Below are 19,895 nucleotides of genomic sequence, written 5' to 3'. Positions count from 1 at the left end.
CTTCCAGTACTCCTTTATGACTGGTTTAGTTTATTATCCATTTTAAGATGAAAAAATATGATCATGATTACTGTAGTCTTTGTTAAGAGAAGTGCTGGAATGAAATGTGTTCTGGTTATGGCAGGACCGGGCAGCATCAGTGTGCTTTGTGCTGTAGAGGTAATGTCTCTGCACTTGGTTTCTTCCTTACAGTCAAATCAAGGGTCACAAAAGTGACTGAACTTACAGTACTGTTGTGCCAGATTCTGATTTTCTGACTATATTCAGTATTTTTAGCTAAACCAGCATTCCCATTGTGAGCTCACCGTTACCATGCTGACATTAGCATTTAGCTCACAGCACCGCTATGTTCATGTACAGCCTCTCAAAGCTGCTAGTGTGGCTGTAGACTTAGTCTTGTATAAGAAAATCACACAATCAGTAGTTCCACCAAATGCTCAAAAACTACATTTGTTTAAGTGTCAAAGCCATCAAGCTACAGTATGACTCTTGTCAAAGCTACTTCATTTTATTGAAAGAGCAATTTGAACCCAAACCCTATCATGTATTCATTAATTTAAACGTTTTTTTTTCTTTTCCAACAGAGCTTTGTAACAAATTTTGGAAGGCATGGATACATGATGTTAAGCAGCAGATCAAGGCACTAATTTAGAAACCGCCTCTGCGTTGTTTTAAAGGGCACTTACACACAACTTATTGGGTTGTTTAATTTGGAAGACTTGTTGAATTGTCATATCATTTTGTTATAAACCTTTGTTTTGTCCCCATTACCGAACTGTCGCTTGTGTTTTATTCAGTGATGCTGAAGAACACAGTTTTTATTTAATTTGGGTTTTGTTTCAAAATGTTGATAGAATGATTCATCCTTTTTTTTTCTTCTTTTTAGTCAAGTATTTTTTCAGCATATGGGTAAAAGCTACAAGATGCTTAAAACATGTCAAAAACCATTGATTTTCATCATCAATTCATCAGCTATTTTGTTCCATTTGATACATTGAGTTGTAAAAATTTCAAGACGTAGTGAATGGAAATTTTTCACATCTTCCTGGAGCCTGACGTGACATTTTTAAATTGTCAGCCCCAAACTAACTGTTACTGTTAGAAAAAAGTCCTCACATTTGAGCAGCTGACCAACAATCTGAAGCAATTTAAGACCTTGAAATCTGATTCTGATACATTTCAGTAAAAGAAACCACAAAGAAAATATTAAATGCATTTTTGATCCACATTTTGAAGTAAAACAGTGAACATAACCAGCAGTAGAGAGAGAGAGAGAGAGAAAATTGTAAGTCTCTGTTCATCGATTTTTGTCAATATACTATATATCAGTCTCGACAGGGACATGTCACAAGACTCTGTCGCTGACAGAGATTAGGTGTTGCTGTCAAACAGACGGTTTGTCATATCTGTTGGCACTTTAAAAAGAAATGCGTCAACTTGATCCTACTTACTGAGAAGTTTCTTTAAAACTGCACAATGTGAAGGATTGATCCATCCGCTTTAACACAAAGAAACATTCCCTTTTTGCTTTTATTTAGATGTGCACTCAGCCAGTGGCAGAAAAGATAGGGAATGGTGGCTGATCACAGGCTGAACAACAAAAATGACTCAACATGCTTCTTCTGGGGCAGTGGCCCAGCTAGCCCTGCTGAATACTGAATTAGTCTCTCTACTGTTGTTAATCATCCCACATTGCTGATACATACTAGTGACATATTTAACCGCCATATTGAAACGAGGTAGAGGAATACATGGATTAGATATGTGCATGCAGGGTTAAAGACAAAGCCCCCACATATATATCTATCTGGCTTTACTGTTGAATTTAGCTTTTTAAAAAGAGCCTTTCTTTGATTTAGTAAAAGAGAAAAGACCTCAAGAAGAAAAAGCTATTTCCAATACACTCGATAATAGCGCCAATCTGATAGAAAAACATCTCTCCAAAATGCATTATTACATTAAATGCCAGGGGCAAATCACATGAAGCCACATACTGTATGTTATTATATTAGAAAACAAGATAACATTTATGTTGATTTGACCTTGAAACTTAGAATAAATCAGGATATGTCTTCAAACTGTTTACTTTTTTCTGCATGTTAAATCCTTTTCTGACGATCCCCCTCTGTCTTTCTCTCTTTGTCTGCCCTGCTCGGTTGGAAGGATCAGGAGGAGATTCATGTCCCAAGGAAAGTATTTGTCAGTAACAGATCAGCTGGTGCTGCTGCAGTGGCAGGTATCTCCATCACCTCCGTGGGGCCTTTCCTCCCCTGCATGGATACACTCCCTATGTCTGGCTAAGTGGGGTCTGGAAACCCATCTGTTGCCTGAGAGACTCTCAAACAACTGGGGGCTCGTTGGAAATCCATACTTAAAGCTCTGCAGAGACTTGGCCCATTGCTCAAAATGAGTGTAGGTGGTTTATCTCCAGCCTCAAGGCTCACAGGAGTATCTGCCCAAAGAGTGAGGGCACTCTGAAAAAGGTTCTATAATCAGAAACCTTTGTGTGATGCGTAAAGACATTTTGTAATACACACCCTCCCCTCCCTCCCTGTCTGCTGAGCGCTAGATATCACTGCATAATCCTTTCCTATCTCACAACACATAATGGACTTGTCCAATATTTAGGACACTGTCACGTCAGCCCCGGCACACACTAACACACTCAGACACTGAGTCTATAGCATTCCCATATTCTCCTGAGTGAGACCAGGAAACAAAGTGTTGTGTGATGGACAGACACAATCAGAGTGTTTTCTTGCCAGTACACATCTGTCAAGTACGTTTCCATTTTTTTCAGTTGCATCAGTAAGCTGTTTGACAGGAGACGTGAAACAGATTCTCAGGATATTGGTTGTAGAAGAGCTTTGTTGGTAAGGCATATTATTTTTACATTGTTTCACCAAGTGTATTGCAAGCCTTGTGGCCCACTCGGCCTAAGTTACCCCCACCAGGCCAAAGCCACTGGGAATTCTTTTTTCATGTAATTTTAAGGTGGTTTTTAAAACTACAGTTACAGAGGGCGGCTTGGTTGGAGACTTAGACATAATGTTTTCATTAATCCAATTAGCTTTTAGCACTGACTTAATGTAGGGCCCTATTGAATCTGTCTTATAGCGTTTTAAATTCTCAATTTTGCGATTACTTCTGTGATTCTATGAACTATTGGGCTCTACATTAATGCTTCCATAACTGTGTGACTAGCACTAGCTGGGCCCTTGTCGAAAAACAGACAGGCTAAACTAATTTTTTTGAGGTAAACTGTGCTATTAGTCTTATTTGCAAAGTGTTGATGCTTTAAATGCACGTATCCTGAAGGTAATTGATGGACAACATATCTCACAGACTTGTAAATAACTTAGCACAAAAAGTAAGAAAATGTAGATTATTTCTCTTTGGTAACAATGTTTTTTTGCTGTATATCTTATACTGTTGGAAAACCTGTTTAGTTCCCTTTGAAATGGTTCCCTATTTGTAAGGAACATGCCTTTGTGGGATGAGCAGCAGTGCTGAGTGTGTGGGTTGCACCCATGAAAAATTTGCCAAATCGTCTCTGCCAATGCCAAACAGGTTATTCTGCTATTGACTGGTTTGGTGGATTGGATGGTTGAAGTTTGAAGAAAAAAAACATATTGGCAATTTAACAATTTAATCTTTTCACAAACAGGAGCCTCAGTACCAAGTTGAAGAACAACACGGTCTCACGGCAGTCTGTGAAATGGTTATTTTTAATCTATTGATTTGTGTACACGGACAGATTCATCTCGTTTTTCTGTGCGCCGGGACACGATCCACGGTCTCAGGGGGATGCAACAACGGGGAAATGAAACGCCACATGTGGGAGACGGCGGCAGTCTCTGGGGGATGCACAACAACTACGGGTAACGGTTGAGTTTAGGAAAAGAAAAATGGGGAAAGGACAAGTCACACATCTGGACACAACCCGCGGTCTCTGGGAGACACAACAACGGTGAAATTAAACTCCACATGCGGGAGACTCGCAACAACAACGTGGTGGTTGTATTTAGGAAAAGAATAGGAAACACAAACAGCATGCCCAAGCTCATCCCACAAGTGTTAAAAGGGTTGAGGTCAGAACTGCTGGCAGGCCATTCCATCCTCTCCACTCCCACATTCTGGAGGTAGTCTCTGATAAACCCCGCCCTGTAGGGGTGAGCGTTGTCATTTTGGAGGATAGAATTCAGTCCCAGACTCAGGTCACTGGTTGCAGAATCAGGCACATTATTGTCAGCATCTGGGGGTACCAGAAGCTCAAAACAAGAGTCTGTAGCAACAGCAAAGAAAATGTTTGGCATTGACAGAGACGATATGGCAAGTTTTCATGGGTGAAACCCACTTACTCAGCACTGCTGCTCATGCCACAAATTCATGTTCCTTACAAATGTGACACCATTTGAAAGGGACTAAACGGGCTTTCCAACGGTATAAGATTTGATGATAAGCATTGTTACCACACAGAAATAATCTACCAAACACAAATTTCCTTACTTTTTGTGCTAAGTTTTGATAGATTTTTTTTTTTTTTGGGTTGCTGCAGTCCCTGAGCCACATTTTACATTTACTTATAATCTGTCTGCACTAAAAGTATTTATATCTAATGAGTTGCAGACATGGAGGAGGAGATAAAGTAATAAAGGGATACAAAAACAGACGGTAGAAAATCAGAAGATTCTCAAGATGAAAGGGGTATCTCACAGATGGCTCCTGAAAAGCAACAAGGTCAAGCTTTATCAAAGCTAACTTCATACATGGCAGGGGCAATCACTGCAGCTCCAACCTGCAATACAAAGGATTGGACCGTGCTCTACCAGGGCCAAACAGATCGATTTGAGTCATTCCAAACATGCTAAACTGGGCTTCGGCTATAATGAAACTCTGCTTCCCTGGAGGCCAACACATAGCACAGTGAGATGGAGAGGAAGCAAATGACTCCCTGCATGAGCCAGCACAGAAAATAACTTGCACTTCAGTGCGCTGAATAAGTGGAACACAGAGTTCATACATCCTTGAACAAAGACTTTTTGAATATATTTCATCAGGCATGCCGACAGTGTATGAAACTTTTAAAAGGAGAGACCTTGCCTGGCGTCCACTGAGCTCAGCGCTCTAAGTGCCTCCTATCGCTCATTTATATTTCTTACGATGGGATAATATTGTGGCAGTGAACCTAGCATTAGGGTTACTAATGTTTTTACAATGCTTAGAAACTGAGCACAAAGACATATTCATTGAGTTTTAAATTGCATAAGAAAATCAATAAACATTTACAAACGGCTAATAAACAATTTAACGTTTTTTGAAGTTTGTGAATTGCATGTTTTGAAGCTGTTCAGACCCGACAGTGACTGCTTGTATTAAAGGTTATCTGTGGTTAAAATTGATAGCAGCAACAAAAACAAAAAGAAAAGTTACAAAATATAAATGAGAAACACACCCAGGCCAGCTCTTTAGTCCAAGGCAAGAGAGGGCCGCATATTTTTCCTGTTTTGTCGATAAGTTTCAGATTTCCATTATTCTGAATTTAGAAAAGCTCACGGCTAGAAGGCCGAGCTTTAGATGACAGTTGGATGTCCTCTGCAATGTCAGACAGAAATCACAAACACAACACTAAATGTAGTCACTTGTCAGCTGAATGCACATCTTCTCTAACACTCTATGAATGTCAGTATTTCCATGTTCTTTTGCTGTTCAATGAATGCAAAATTTAGAATTCAACCCAGGGTTTCAGGAGAAATAGCTGTAATTTGTGACATTCAGTTGCTCTTGCTTGCCATTTAACCCCAGATAGCTTATTTAGGATTTGTGGCAGACTTTCTCAGTTGTCACATTGGCCTTGGCCCAGGCCTACCACATTTTTGTCAGTTACCCAGCAATGGTCTCGGACACATTGGAAAGGTTGGGGTGATGTAGACTGACGCTTGGCGTAAAGTGCCCTTACAGAAATGGCACAGAGGTAGCAAAGTGTCAACTCCATCAGGCAGCAGAGGAAATCCCTATCAAGTTCGTTTAAGAGGTCTCAACATCTTCCTTGTCTGCATATCGCGTGAAAGAAGACTCAGCCAGTCATAGTGACTCATTGATATGACCTCCACCGTACAGGTCAAAATGACTCAGCAGCACCTGTGTCTCTCCATTTCAGCCTCAATCTTTCCTTTCTCTGCCCATCTTTGTCATCCCCTGGACTGTACATTTTTGAATAAGTTTGGCAGCTGTAGAGCTTGAGGTCAACTAAATGATCAGTTGATAAATCGTTTAGTTAATCTGCGACTGTTTTGAAAATATTATTTGCTTAAGTCATTTTCCAAGCAGAAATGCAAAAACATTCTCTTGCCCCTTCTTTTAATGTTAGGATTTGCTGCGTGTCCTGTTTTTGTATAATTTTAAATTGGATATCTTTGAATTTAGACGGTTGGTCAGACTGAATAGGGTATGTAAAGGCCTCACCTTGGATTTGTGTTGCTCTTACTGCTATTTTGTGCATCATTTTACGTGCACTATGAACAGTATTGACTAATAGCTCAAAAAACTGTAAAAAAATCTTTCATAAAAGATGAGACAAATTGTATTGTGTTCTGTTAAGAGAAATTCTTCCCCTTTTCTTGTAACATTTTCTTACATACAAATGACGATGATGTGATTACGTTGACTTCCTCTTGACATCATTATAGTGCTAAAACAATCAGTTTTAATAACTGACTAATCATTGTAATGTTTATCAAGCAAACATGCTGAACATGTGCTGCAACTTCTGAAAATGTGAGGATTTGCTGCATTTCTCTGTTTTGATGTAATTGTGCGCTATAGAGCTGAAATGATTAACAACATATTAATCAGCAATCAGCATCATTGTTTTGGCCATAATGCAGCCGACTAAGCAAACCACCAAATACTCACATTGGAATCCCAGTGAAATCTGTTTTTTGGACTTCATGTTAAACTCTAGGAACCTACAATGGACATTTGTCTGTTTTCTGACATTTTAGAGACCAAACAATTCAAGAAAAATTGATAATGAAAAAAACTATAGCTGCAGCGCTTGTACTTTTGAGTGTATTTGAGTTTATTTGACTCTAAAGAAGTTAGTAGCTGTCCTACTGAGTTTCTTTTTAACAGTGCCATTCAAAAGCCTTCCTCTTTTGTTTTGAGTTACTTACTGTCTCTTCATTACACATTGGATGAATTAATTGGTTTTCCACTTTCCCCTCACTGGGCCTTTTGTCTTCCCTCCGGCTCTGACTGTAATTGTAGCTCAGGAGTGTGATGTTGCTGCAGCTGGTGTAACAGCAGTGGGGAGCAGAACAAGGTTACCTGTCGACAGTAGCTCTTTAATACAGCTTGTCCTCATGAGTGGTTTTTTTTTTAATGTTGTGTCTGTATTGTAAGCGCGAGTGTGGGGAGGAATAGGGGCACTGTGAACTGATGCATAGAGACGAGGCAAAGTTCTCTCCCTGAAATATTTATCAGCACAGGCCTTGGAATGACTTCTCCCTAACTTTCACTCTCATCCACTCGCACAAAGGGCAAGGAGGCAATGTAGCGACCACATGTGCATTAAATGATGTCTTCCGATCCAGTAATTCTTTGTTCTGTCGTTTTGAATTTCTTTTTCAAAGTGCAACTGAAAGAGAGATGGGACGATTAAATATACATTGAAGAGTTTATCAGCTGAACTTCTGTAGCTAAACAATTCAACATGTGAGAAAATTAGGTGCTTCATTTAAAGTAAAAGTTCTGGTTGGTCCGACTTTCTCCAAATCCAGAAGAAGAAAAAAATCAGAACAGCATTTATTTTCCTATAACAGCATTGAACAAACCAAAATATACTATATATACTACATGTACTGATACAAGGCTACGCTAACCTGGGCTCGTAACACAAAGAAACGGCTACTAGAGGCTACTCCCACTGTCTCCTTTTCCCTGTGTTTTGCATTTGACGTGAGAGTAAGACTATGCTTACCTGGATGAGTGTATGTCTTGTCTACTTCTAACAGGAGTTTGTGCTATGTTAACCTCACTCACCCAGCCCATGATTAAATTCACATTCTGCAGGCTGCTGTTCTGCAGTCACTGCTCCATGTCCGCATTCCAGTTTCCTCTCCTTTGTCGGTCAATGTGTTAAATAGTTTAGGTTTTAAAAGGTGCATTTACAAAAGTTATGGGAAAACAAGAATAATCTTTCAGAGCCTTTTCAATTGTGAATATTCAATAGTGTTCTTTGTTCGCGCTCAGCAATTTTGCCTCAAAATTTGTTAAACACATAACTAATAGTTTTGTTGATCAAATGTCAAAAAATAGGGAAACTTTCCAGTTTCCAAAGTCCATGGTAATTTCTTTAAATGTCTTTAAATTTAACGACAATTTTTAAACAATTAATACTCAATACTCAAATATTTTGCATGTTATTGTAAAGGACTAAGGACCTATTGTTCCAGCTTTGTTTTTTATTGTTGATTAATGTGATGATAATTTTCTTAATTTTCTTAATATGTGATTTTGTGTGTGTGTGTGTGTGTATATATGTGTATATATATATATATATGTGTGTATATATATATATATATATAAAATACTGTCTATTTCCCAGAGTCCACGGTGACATATTTAAATTACTTTAGTTCGACTAACAAATCCCAAAGATACTCTGTAAATTATCATACAAGGTGACGAAAAGTAGCAAATCCTTACATTTGAAAGCTGGAATCAGATTTTGCCATTTTTGGTTTTTAAAGTGAGTCAAATAATAAATTAAAATATTTGCAGACCTATTTTTTCACTATTCATGCTGCAGTCTAACATAACTGTCGGAAACCCAAAGGGTTCTGCTCCACTTACAAATGCATAAAATGATTCATTAAATTGCTGTTTGAAATTGTGCAATTAATAAAAGTGTATAAAATTCTAATTAAATTGGTCAATAATTTAATAAATCATCCTTCCCTTGATAAAGAGAAATTCAACAAGTAATTAATTGGAGAAACTCTCTTTTGCTCGGTTGCCTGTCAAGTGAGTCAAACACTTTTTGGAATATTTCACAACCTTTAAAAAAATATATAAAATATTTATATAATGCAGACAGACCATAATTGCACATGTTTACCCAGTCATCTTCTGCTGTAGATATGGTGCTGTTTACATGTGCACTCCATTTGCATTAATATTACATATTAAATATTCTAACAGAGAGCTGCCAAAGGGATATTGATAATAAATACAGTGCCTAAATGTAGTATACGCTGCCGTTGGGTCGTATGTTAACAAATGCTAGTGTGGCACAAAAAAGTATAAATTATAAAGCCGTTGTCAAATGTGAAAGCGAACAATCTTTTTATATATACAGTATAGGCCAAACGTTTGGACACACCTTATCATTCAATGCGTTTTCTTTATTTTCATGACTATTTACATTGTAGAGTCTCACTGAAGGCATCAAAACTATGACTCAACACGTGGAATTATCTACTTAACAAAAAAGTTGGAAATAACTCTTAAATCGGTCTTATATTTTAGATCCCTCAAAGTAGCCACCCTTTATTTTTCTGATAGTGCTGCAAACCCTTGGTGTTCTCTCAATAAGCTTCATGAGGTAGTCACCTAAAATGGTTTTCACTTTACAGGTGTGCATTGTCAGGGTTAATTTTTAGAATTTCTTGGCTTATTTTTGGGGTTGGGACCATCAGTTGTGTTGTGCAGAAGTCAGGTTGATAGACAGCCGACAGCCCTATTGGACAACTGTTAGAATTCATATTATGGCAAGAACCAAGGCTGGACATTAGACCAGTGGAAATATGTGCATTTGGTCTGACAAGTCCAAATTTGAGATCTTTGGTTCTAACCACCATGTCTTTATGCAACGCAGAATAGTTGACCAGATGGATTTTACATGCCTGGTTCCCACCGTGAAGCATGGAGGAGGAGGTGTAATGGTGTGGGGGTGACACAGTTAGGGATTTATTCAAAATTGAAGGCATACTAAACCAGCATGGCTACCACAGCATCCTGCAGCGGCATGCCATCCCGTACAGTTTGCGTTTAGTTGGACCATCATTTATTTTTCAACAGGACAATGACCCCAAACACACCTCCAGGCTGTGTAAGGGCTATTTGACCAAGAAGAAGAGTCAACGGACCTGAACCCAATCGAGAGGGTTTGGGGTGAGCTGGACCGCAGAGTGAAGGCAAAGGGACCAACAAGTGCTGAACATCTCTGGGAACTCCTTCAAGACAATTGGGAAACCATTTCAGGTGACTACTGCTTGAAACTCAACAAGAGAGTGCCAAGAGTGTGCAACGCAGTTATCAGAACAAAGGGTGGCTACTTTGAAGAAACTAGATTATAAGACATGTTTTCAGTTATTTCAGTTTTTTGTTAAATACATAGTACTTAATAATTCCATATGTGTTCATTGATGCCTTCAGTGATTATCTACAATGTAAATAGTCATAAAAATAAAGGAAACACATTGAATGAGGTGTGTTCAAACTTTTGGCGTGTGTGCGTGTGTGCGTGTGTGTGCGTGTGCGTGTGCGTGTGCGTGTGCGTGTGCGTGTGTGTGTGTGTGTGTGTGTTTGTTCAATGTACAGTGAAAACAAACAATCTAATTTATTATCTATTAATTAATCAGTAGCGAGGAACATGCCTTTTGTACAGTAATTATCGGAGCAACTCATTACAGCCTGCACACACACCTACAATTTGATGTGGTGGTCTGTGGCCTGTGTGAGAGCAGGGCTGGCTGCCCCCTTGCCTCTTTCTCAGCCTCTTACTGTGCCGTTTGCGTTTTAATGAAATAGTTAACTTCAAATTACAGCCTCCCGGTTTAATTACCAGTATTTGAAAATCAGATATTTCTAATTCTTATGGCTCTTGTTGATAATTTAATGCTTTACCAGTTCGCTCTGCTTGCCTTGTGTTTTTTTCCTTTTTGCTCTAACGAGCGTATAGGGGGGGCACTAGTGAACCATAAGCCATTTTGCTCCAGCTCAGCCACATCCGCAGGGACTGCAAACATGTCTGTTGTCGACGAACCCAAACTTAAGTAGAGGGACAGATGTGGAGCAGAGCACTAGCGAGCAATAATTCTAACACTGATCTGTGAAGAGTGGGAACGAGAGGGAGGACGAGAAACTGGAAGACAATAAGAGATGGAGAGGGTTATTGTCAGGGGAGACAGAAGGCAACTGCTTCACAATCCACTTTAAAGGAATAATTTGGGAGTCACAGAACACAGTTTCCTGACAAATTATTGATACTCAGAAAAGACAGCTTTGCTGTAGACCTTGGAAATAATGTGCTGTTGTTGCAACATCACTCAACCAAGGGAGTTTAACTTGGGGCTAGGCATCTAATACTGGCTCAGATAATATGCCTTGCAACATTACTGGGTAATTATAACCAAACTATTGCTTTTGTTTTACCACTGAGTTAATGAGATGGTTGTAGAGAACAGTGCTTTGGCTGTCAAAGTGATTCAGCAAATGCCAAGTGAAGTGTGTGGGACACGCACATTTCTAGCTTTGAGTGGCGAGCTTTACACATTGCAATCTCTAAATGGTTGTAAGAGATAACTGAACAAGAATTAGCTTTTGTGGACTTTGAAATCCCAGAAGTCATTTATTCGTGTGTGTGTGTGTGTGTGTGAAGGCGAGAGTAGCATAAGATCAGTGTTGCTGATTTTTCTCCTTTCGGCACATTGTTTTCTCCCTGTTGTAAGGAAGACCGTGTTGTATGCCAGCTATAAATGTATAATTCATCACCTCCTGTGTGCAGAAAAGATTTTTTACCAAATGCCAAAATTTGATTTTGGCAAACAAGGTTAATACACAGCTTCTTAAGAGCAAAGGGGTTAATAAAGTTTCTTAATAACAGCAAAAGTGTGATGAATGGATTAAAAAGTCTGTTTCTCTACTCCAACATAAGATGCAAATTAAAGCTTGTCTGGCTTATAATACTAGTAGCAACTAATACTTATTTCAAGGCCTATTACACACACCATTAACTATCTATCCATCTGTCCATCCATCCATCCATCTTCATCCGCTTATCCGGTATCAGGTCGCTGGGGCAGCAGCTCCAGCTAGAGCTATCTAGGTTACACTTGATGGCAAAAATCCCTGTGTAGTATGTCCTCATTGTGTGGACCTTTCCGTCTCTTGTCAGTGAAAACACGCTGTTTGAAAAGTATAGGTAAGTAGACTGTTATGTTGGAGTGTAATAACAGCCTGAGCTTACATTTTTCCTCATATTTACATGGAGTACCTAGCTCTACACTGCATTACAAACAATACACTTCTTTATTTCTATTTCTTCTAGATAGATTATCTGTAGGGGTGTTATCGTTTTGCCTGGGACATGCAGCAATGGCGTCCGTCTTTCAGCACAAAATCATGTACACATTAAAAAGTTAGCAGGAGAACACATTTTCAACCAACTCATGGAGCTAATTTAAGAATATAAGTGTAAATAGATGGCTAGTTGCTGCCAATAACTTTTTCCAGAGACAGTTGTCATTTCTTTAGATTGAGAAGTGTTTAAGGAACCCAGAAAATAGCAAATAATACTTGTTCCAAAATCTCACAGCTGTTGCTGACTGTTGAACTCTAGTGTCAGAACTGCAAGAATGCATTCATTTACTCAACTGCAGATGAGCAGAAGTTGTTGCAAATAATTATTAGGACTTGGGATGGTCATTTCTCTTATTGACATTTGAAAAACAGCTATGTATCTCACAAGTCTAGATTTTGTTTGGCGAGCAGTTGAGGCCCTGAGGGTGAGGTACTCTACAGTACTGTTTAGGGGTTCCTTGAACCAAACATCTTTATTAACAAGTGTTTTCACTGCCACTGTAGGATCAAGGAAACATGCTGCTGCTGCGAGTGGGGAAGATATTCTGTTCAGAGACTAGTAGAATTTCTGACTGTTTTCATTTTTGATTATGCAGCTAAGTCTCTGTATCTTGTGCTGCCACAGAAATCTGACAGGTTGTTGGTGAGGTGAAACAAAGCAGGGCCTGCGGAGGACAGGGACACTCTTTCACTCTGTGGCATTTTATATGCTCTGTGAAAAGCAGGAGGAGCTCTTTGAGAGCTTTTGTTCTTGCCATTTGCTAGCAAGAAGACTGCGTCAGTCCTTTTGATAGCCAACTCATGGAGTGTTTCTTTGACTGAAGGGAGTGGGTATCCGCGTTGACAGTGTTAGACCATCTGGTTGTGCAGTCGCTGAGGAGAAACCACATACTTCCTGCACCTTCTGTTTCTAAACATCCTTACAATAGGTCTTGCCTTGCTCTAGAAATCTCTTTACATTGGTCTCCTGCTGGGTGAGGCTCCCAGCTGGCTGTAGCTCCAGTTTATCTTACAGTCTATTTGTTTCTGTTACGTTTTTGAAAGTAAAGCCAAATGTCAGGCGGCTTTTGGCCAAGGAGCCTGGCATCACTAATTTACAAACTGGAGGATGCAATATGTGCGCTCAATGAGTTTTTGGCAACAGGGAATTTTACATGGAGATACAGTTAATCCATCATGGAGTGCAAATGTCTGTCAATCATTGTGTAAGGGAAATTTGGACCACGACCATAAATGCACCATGTAGAACTAGAAAGAGGACAGACTGCACATTTACACTAGAGGCAAAAATCAAGGATATACCTTCTCACCAAGGGAGAAAGACAAGATGTGCTAAGAGGATAAAGCAGTTGAAAAAGGACAAAGGAGGACAATGACTAAAGAAACACTGGAGTGTGCACAGGTCAGTACAGAGCCCAGGTGAGGTTTCAGCAAAGGTTTAGGTCTGCTAAATTGGAAAGGACTCATGCCGGGTGAAAACGGGGTTGTGTTGTTTATGGGTTAGTTTTATAAGGTTTCTCTAAATGAAAGGACGTTTTAGAAAACCCCTTGATTCATGGAGAGAAAATTGGTTGTTTTGAAAGCAATTTGTTTGAAAAGTGTCAGTTTCCATGGTAACAAAAGCAACACAGAAACACACTCATCTGCCCGGACACCAACTTTCTTGTTCAGTGTTTATGGAATCACATAAATAGATAGATATAGAAAAAAATGCAAAAGAGAAAAGAAACCGAAATTACACTTTTCTGAGTTCAGAGATTATACTGACAGATTAGCCATTCTTTGAGGGATGTTTTTAATGATTTTATTTGTCTTCTTGCAAAGAGCTGGAGAAGATTGATACCACTCTCGCATCTGTGCAGTAAATATGTAGCAGGAGTCAGCCGCCGGTTAGCTTAGCATAACAACTGGGAAACTGCTAGTCTGGCTCTGTTTACAGGTAATAAAATCCAGCTACCAGCATTTATAAAACTTAGAAAGTAACGTATTCTATCTTGTTTGTTCAGTGTAACATTTTTGGAAGGTTATGTGCTGGACAGGTCTTCTGACTATTCCTTTAACTGATTGAGGCATCACAATTTTGTTATACAATAATATCAAGAAAGAGATTCAAAAAAGAACGGTCCATGTGTAGATAAATGTATTTGAAGAACATCTGCAATGACTTCTACTGTATCTACTTTATGGTGCCCATGTTTAAAATGACAGGGTATTTTGTTGTCCCAGTGTCCCATGTGCTGCCTGATTCATATTCAGAAGTGCATGCAGGGGATGAAGAGTTCAGTGTTTCCTCTAGAAATTTTTGGCAGGGGTGTTGAAAAAAATTAAGGCTAGCTGCAAACAGCGTGTAGTTTTTCTTTTTAGCATCTCACATCACACTTTCAGTCACTATCACCACTACAGTCAGAAAACATTGTGCCAAAATATAAACAATAACGTCGCTGTCAACGGGCTTATCTGATAATGTTAGCTACCGACTGTTACCTTTAACCCTTGTGTTGTCTTCCCACCAAAATACCACTAACTGGTAACACTAACTTATTAACTTTAGTCTCACAGTTCATTCATGGTCAATAAACCTCATTTATAGGAACTTATAATTAATGGTTGAGTTGGAAAAGCAGAAATTAGGAATTAATTAGACTAAAATTGAAAGAATGTATGTTAATGGATGATCACAGACTGGAATATGTCAACTTTTACTCAACATTATTTGAAAACCACTTCAATTTTTCTTTCAAATGCTATAAAACTGAATAAGACACCCCAAAATTAATGAAAGTAGAGATTTGTTCTTGCCAAAGAGCGTTGTGTGGAATAAATCATGTTATTTTGGGTAATTACAACTGGATAGTTAAAAAGAACATTGATACAGGAAAACGGATCAGGACAACATGAGGGTTAAACCATCCAGCAAATAGTCGGTACCATAGGGAGGTTACCTGAAACCGGTGATTTAACATCACCGCTCATTTTACACACAGTTTAACAACAAAACAAAATGCTGAGTGAACATTACTAGCTACATTTTTCATGTTGGTTTTGAGTGGTATGCACCCCCACTAACCTGGAAAACTGTTTTTAAAACACATAGCTAGCTAACGTTAATACAGCGTGTCGGAAGAACACACCGTCTCCTGCAATGGGGAGGCAGAGACCACAGCGTTTGCTAATATCAGTGATAAATGTAAATTCATCAAATTCAGTGTCCACAATGCTTTTTACTAAACTGTAGCGGTCATATTTCACGGGACCCGCGTGAGTCTGGAATTCATGTTGTGGCTGTGGTTACTGTTTGTCACTTTGCCTAAGATTGAGTGACAAGTACTTGCCTTGTTGTTTACTTGTTTACCATGACAATGCAAGTCATGACGTTCTGTCACTGTTCTAGTTGCTCTGGGAGAGAGAGCGGATGACGGTTCGCTTGAGTACAGAAGAGCAGACGGCTCTGCAGAATTGTGTAATTACGACTTTAGGACTTTTCATAAACAGCTGAAAGAGTGGCGGTGTGCGGTGTACATAGCGGAAACCCTGTTGTGCGTCTGCCTAATACAATGGCGGCAGCAATTTTACCGTGGCGGGCCATCAACATAGAGGAAACAATGGAGTTGTAATAAAGGTGATGGATGGAATTTCCCCTGTGGGTGAGACAAATTGCTTTAGGTCCATGTTTGTCTATTTTGTATTGTCACCTGACGAGTCCCACGGAACTGCAGAAAAATATTCTGTCCAGTTTAAGTCAAACATCCTTTCTATACAGCTAATTTTTTCTGAAGAAACATTAGGTCTAGAAAAATATCATGTGAAAAAAACTTTCTAATAAGCTATAGATACTGTGAGCTTTAAATGGAAGTTATTGTGCTCCGCAAATTGCATTATTGTGGACTCTTTACTTAATCTAAAGCAAAACAATGTCAAAGTTTCAACCTGAAGATTAAAAGGACTTATTTTATCCTTATTCAGTTATTTAAAATGGAAATCAAGAATTTTCATATTTAAATTTCAATTGGGTGAATTCAGGACAAATCATTTCAGATACATGGTTTACAAAATAAAATATTTCAATACTAAGTATCAAGTGGCTGTTAAAGTTCAAAGAATTATGCCTCTTATTTGCTTCCATACCCCTCCTAACAGCCCTGCGCATCTCCCTGTGACAGGTGCATCTTGTCTAGCAGCTCCATGTGAAACCGTTATTTTTCAGACTGTAATTATACCAACAAAATCTATAATCGTGGCATCCACAATTAAAAGTCCCCTTTTTCTCTCAATGTTATCAGTCCTTTAAATAATACCTCACGCTGACAGATCCAATTAATATAGGCAGATAAATCAATAAATCTTTCTTTAAATCTTTGCTGTATATATCTATAAAAAGGTAATTCAGTGTTTCATCTTCCAGACTCAGAATAGACTGTCACGCCTCTAAAACTGGTGTACGCAATGTTCTTGGCATCAGGCACTCATCAGTAAAGCCCATAATTTCCTTTCTTTTGTCACCACACTATTCCCACTGCATGTCAGACAGTATACATTTCTTTTCTATAAGCACCTGCGAGCACAGAGCAAGGGTCATCTTGGTTTTTGCTGCAGGAGAAATTGTATCAATTTCCCGGTAGACAAACTGATGATCAGAAATCCTAAACATTTACAAGAAACCGTTGTTTATCTTGCTGACGGTGCTCTGTGCAATTCAGCGCAACATTGTAAAGAGAATACAGTATGTGCTAATCTAATTGAATCTGCTGCAAACAGGTGGCATCCCCACAAGGTACTCTCTGCCCGACACCACTTTAAATGCGAATTGCCGCAAGACTGCACAGGTATTGCCTATAAAACATTGTTTAACACCTCCGCTACTGCAAATGTTCTTGGGTGATTGGGAGGCACATCTGAGATGGAGAGTGTTAGCTGTCAGACCAGCCTCATTCTTTACTGATCTTCTGCCATTTCGGTGGCCGTTGAGGTGCAGTGCGACTTGGTGTCCCCTATACACCAGGCAAAGAGACCTGTGCATATTTACCAAGGAAAATTACTGTGTACCTGTGGACTCTTGACAATGGGACTGGCATCTACCCAAACAGATCTTTTTATCAGCAATCAGACACCAAAGCCAATGAGATGGTGAATTTTCAAAAGCAATTTCCAACTGCCGTTTGCTGATTCTGCATTCACATGCATGTGCATGTTAATAGAGATAAACGTGGAATTATTGTCCACATCAGTTAGATACATGATTGCCACAAATTCTCAAATTATTTGCCTCTGTTGAATAGGAAGAATGAGGAATTGCTTTATTTGTGGTGGCTTTTGAGACTTTACATAACACATGTTGAAGGACACACATGTTGCAGCACTTCTGTAGACCCCTGAGATGGTGGATATTTTCCTGAGATGGTGGATATTTTCCTAAGGGCTAAAACTGAGAGATCTTTCTGTATTTTCTGTAACAAATGCAGTTCAGGATGTGTTGGACTGCTGTGCACTGTAATGTTAATTCAGCAGTCTTGCTACTGGTTCATCATACAGACAAATTAAGCTGAGTTACTGAGTAAACACTATACCTATTAAATTATAACGAGTAACTAGGGGGATGCATTATGCCAGAATATCAGATAAGCACGGCTGTCTTTTTCACTCTTGCTCAGTCAATTGTCTACAGTTTTCTTTGTTTCTGAAGAGTCTCAAAAGACTTGCGTCTAATTTATTTTAGATCTGACTTACTGCACTTATATCAGCATGTAAAATAACTTACCAACGTAAACCTTTTTAAAGATGAAAACCTGTAAGGATTTTTTTATTTTCTGCTTAGTGGACTGAAATGGGGACTTTCTGAAAGTAGTTTTATTTATATATTAATTTATTTGTGCCTCCACATCTGTGTCAATAATTGGATTTTATTTACTATTGTTCACTGAAAATACACTCTTAAAGAACAGCATTTAACATGTTTCTAAAAGCATTTCTGTTGTATTATTTTGCTGCCTCCATCTACATTTTATATGAAAGGATCCTCAAGAGCCCTACTGTGTATAATACTCGGTGTGTCTGTTGCAGGGATATACATTGTCATCTTTGTTTGCTATCTTAAAAGTTTAACTAGGCAGGTTGTATTGACCATGCTGTACTAGCAGCTGAAAGATACACTGTGGGTATAGCCTATATTATGAACACAAAACAGACTAATCAAAGTACTGAGCAACAAATAATTAAAAGTGAAAAGGGACCTTATTTGAAGCTGCAGTTAAAATGAAAACACACACAGTAATTACAAAACAATGTTAATGAAAGTGGTCGCTAAAAAGAGAAAGTGGGTAAGAAGATTTCAGTGTCGCCATGGTGATGCTTGGCAGTCAATAGAGAGGCTTGTGTGTGCCCCCCCCCCATTTTTGAAAACTGATTGAGCTGACCGCTGGGTAGCGAAGCAGAAAGCTACAGACAGCCTATCCATTCCCCTGATTAGTCTTCCACGCTGTTCCATTTTTCATTCATTTGAATCATTAATGCTACAGTCGTCATGCTCGCGTGTGTCAGAGGGAGCTGTCAGGGACAATTCTTTAAAGGTTTTTTAGTGTGTTACTGTGGAGAAACATCAAAAGATTACATATTTCTATACCGGCTTAATCAGTTCTGGCACCAGTTGTATTGCAGTGGAGGAGGTGATTAAAAAGAAATTGTGAAAAGAATTACTCAGATATAATAAAACAAACTTAAACGGGTGATTAGTTGATTCGTAGATTTCTTCATCCGCAGAAAGCTAACTGGTAACTACTACTATGATAAATTCAATTGTTTAAAGAAAAAAGAGAGAGAAAAAAAACACCTGTCTCTGCTTCCAGCTTCTCAAGTACACTGTAAAAACTGGGACTGGTGTAAATTAATATTTAGTAATCAAACATTAGTAACATATCAATCATTAAAATAACTATAAAAGGACATATGTAGTTTGGATCACATGAGCTGCATTCAACAAATTTAGGTATTTACTTAATACTTTTACTCAGTTCTGTTTGAATAAAATCACCTGGTGATCCTTAAGTAGATTTTAATTATATTTTATCAGGAAAGGCAAAGATGCAGAAAATTAATACATTTAACTCATTGGGAGGTCTTTGGATTTAATCCCCAAAGACTCCGCTCAGCTATTTTCAGCCACATGGACATCGGCATCCATTTCAGCTACTGCCAATTTCTCAAAGGTAAGACTTGTACATTATTGCATTTTACAACGAGTGCTGTAACAGTCCAGTTGAACATTGTTTTGCTATGCTGCTGTTACTCAACAGTCCAACTTTACTGGTTGAAAGGAAAAACAAAGATATGTTAGCCTAACGTTACAGTGATTCTGACTACTGGCTAACGGTGGCAATGATCTGAAACAAGTAGTCGGTTAAATCACACACTTTCATAGTGAATTTTCCAAGTATAACGTTAAAGATAATGGCCTTTTAGATACAAGGTAACGTAATCTACTTGTGCCAATTTTCTTGGCATTGGCCTGGCCTCCACCCCTCCTCTGCCCTAACAAG

At 38.8% G+C, this 19,895-nt stretch overlaps 1 long non-coding RNA gene across 1 annotated transcript; it reads right to left on the bottom strand.

Annotated features, from left to right (window-relative positions):
* Nucleotides 1–303: 303 nt before the first annotated feature.
* On the bottom strand, nucleotides 304–15,431 carry LOC116705575 (uncharacterized). The gene is made up of 3 exons (XR_004335962.1): nucleotides 15,274–15,431; nucleotides 11,418–11,421; nucleotides 304–315 (listed from the first exon to the last, which is right to left on the bottom strand). It is a non-coding gene; the product is annotated as an uncharacterized LOC116705575 (long non-coding RNA).
* Between the last annotated feature and the right edge of the window lie 4,464 nt (nucleotides 15,432–19,895).

This window comes from Etheostoma spectabile, chromosome 17 (assembly GCF_008692095.1).
Source record: "Etheostoma spectabile isolate EspeVRDwgs_2016 chromosome 17, UIUC_Espe_1.0, whole genome shotgun sequence".
Taxonomy (NCBI): domain Eukaryota; kingdom Metazoa; phylum Chordata; class Actinopteri; order Perciformes; family Percidae; genus Etheostoma; species Etheostoma spectabile.
This window is presented reverse-complemented; position numbering and strand designations above follow the sequence as displayed.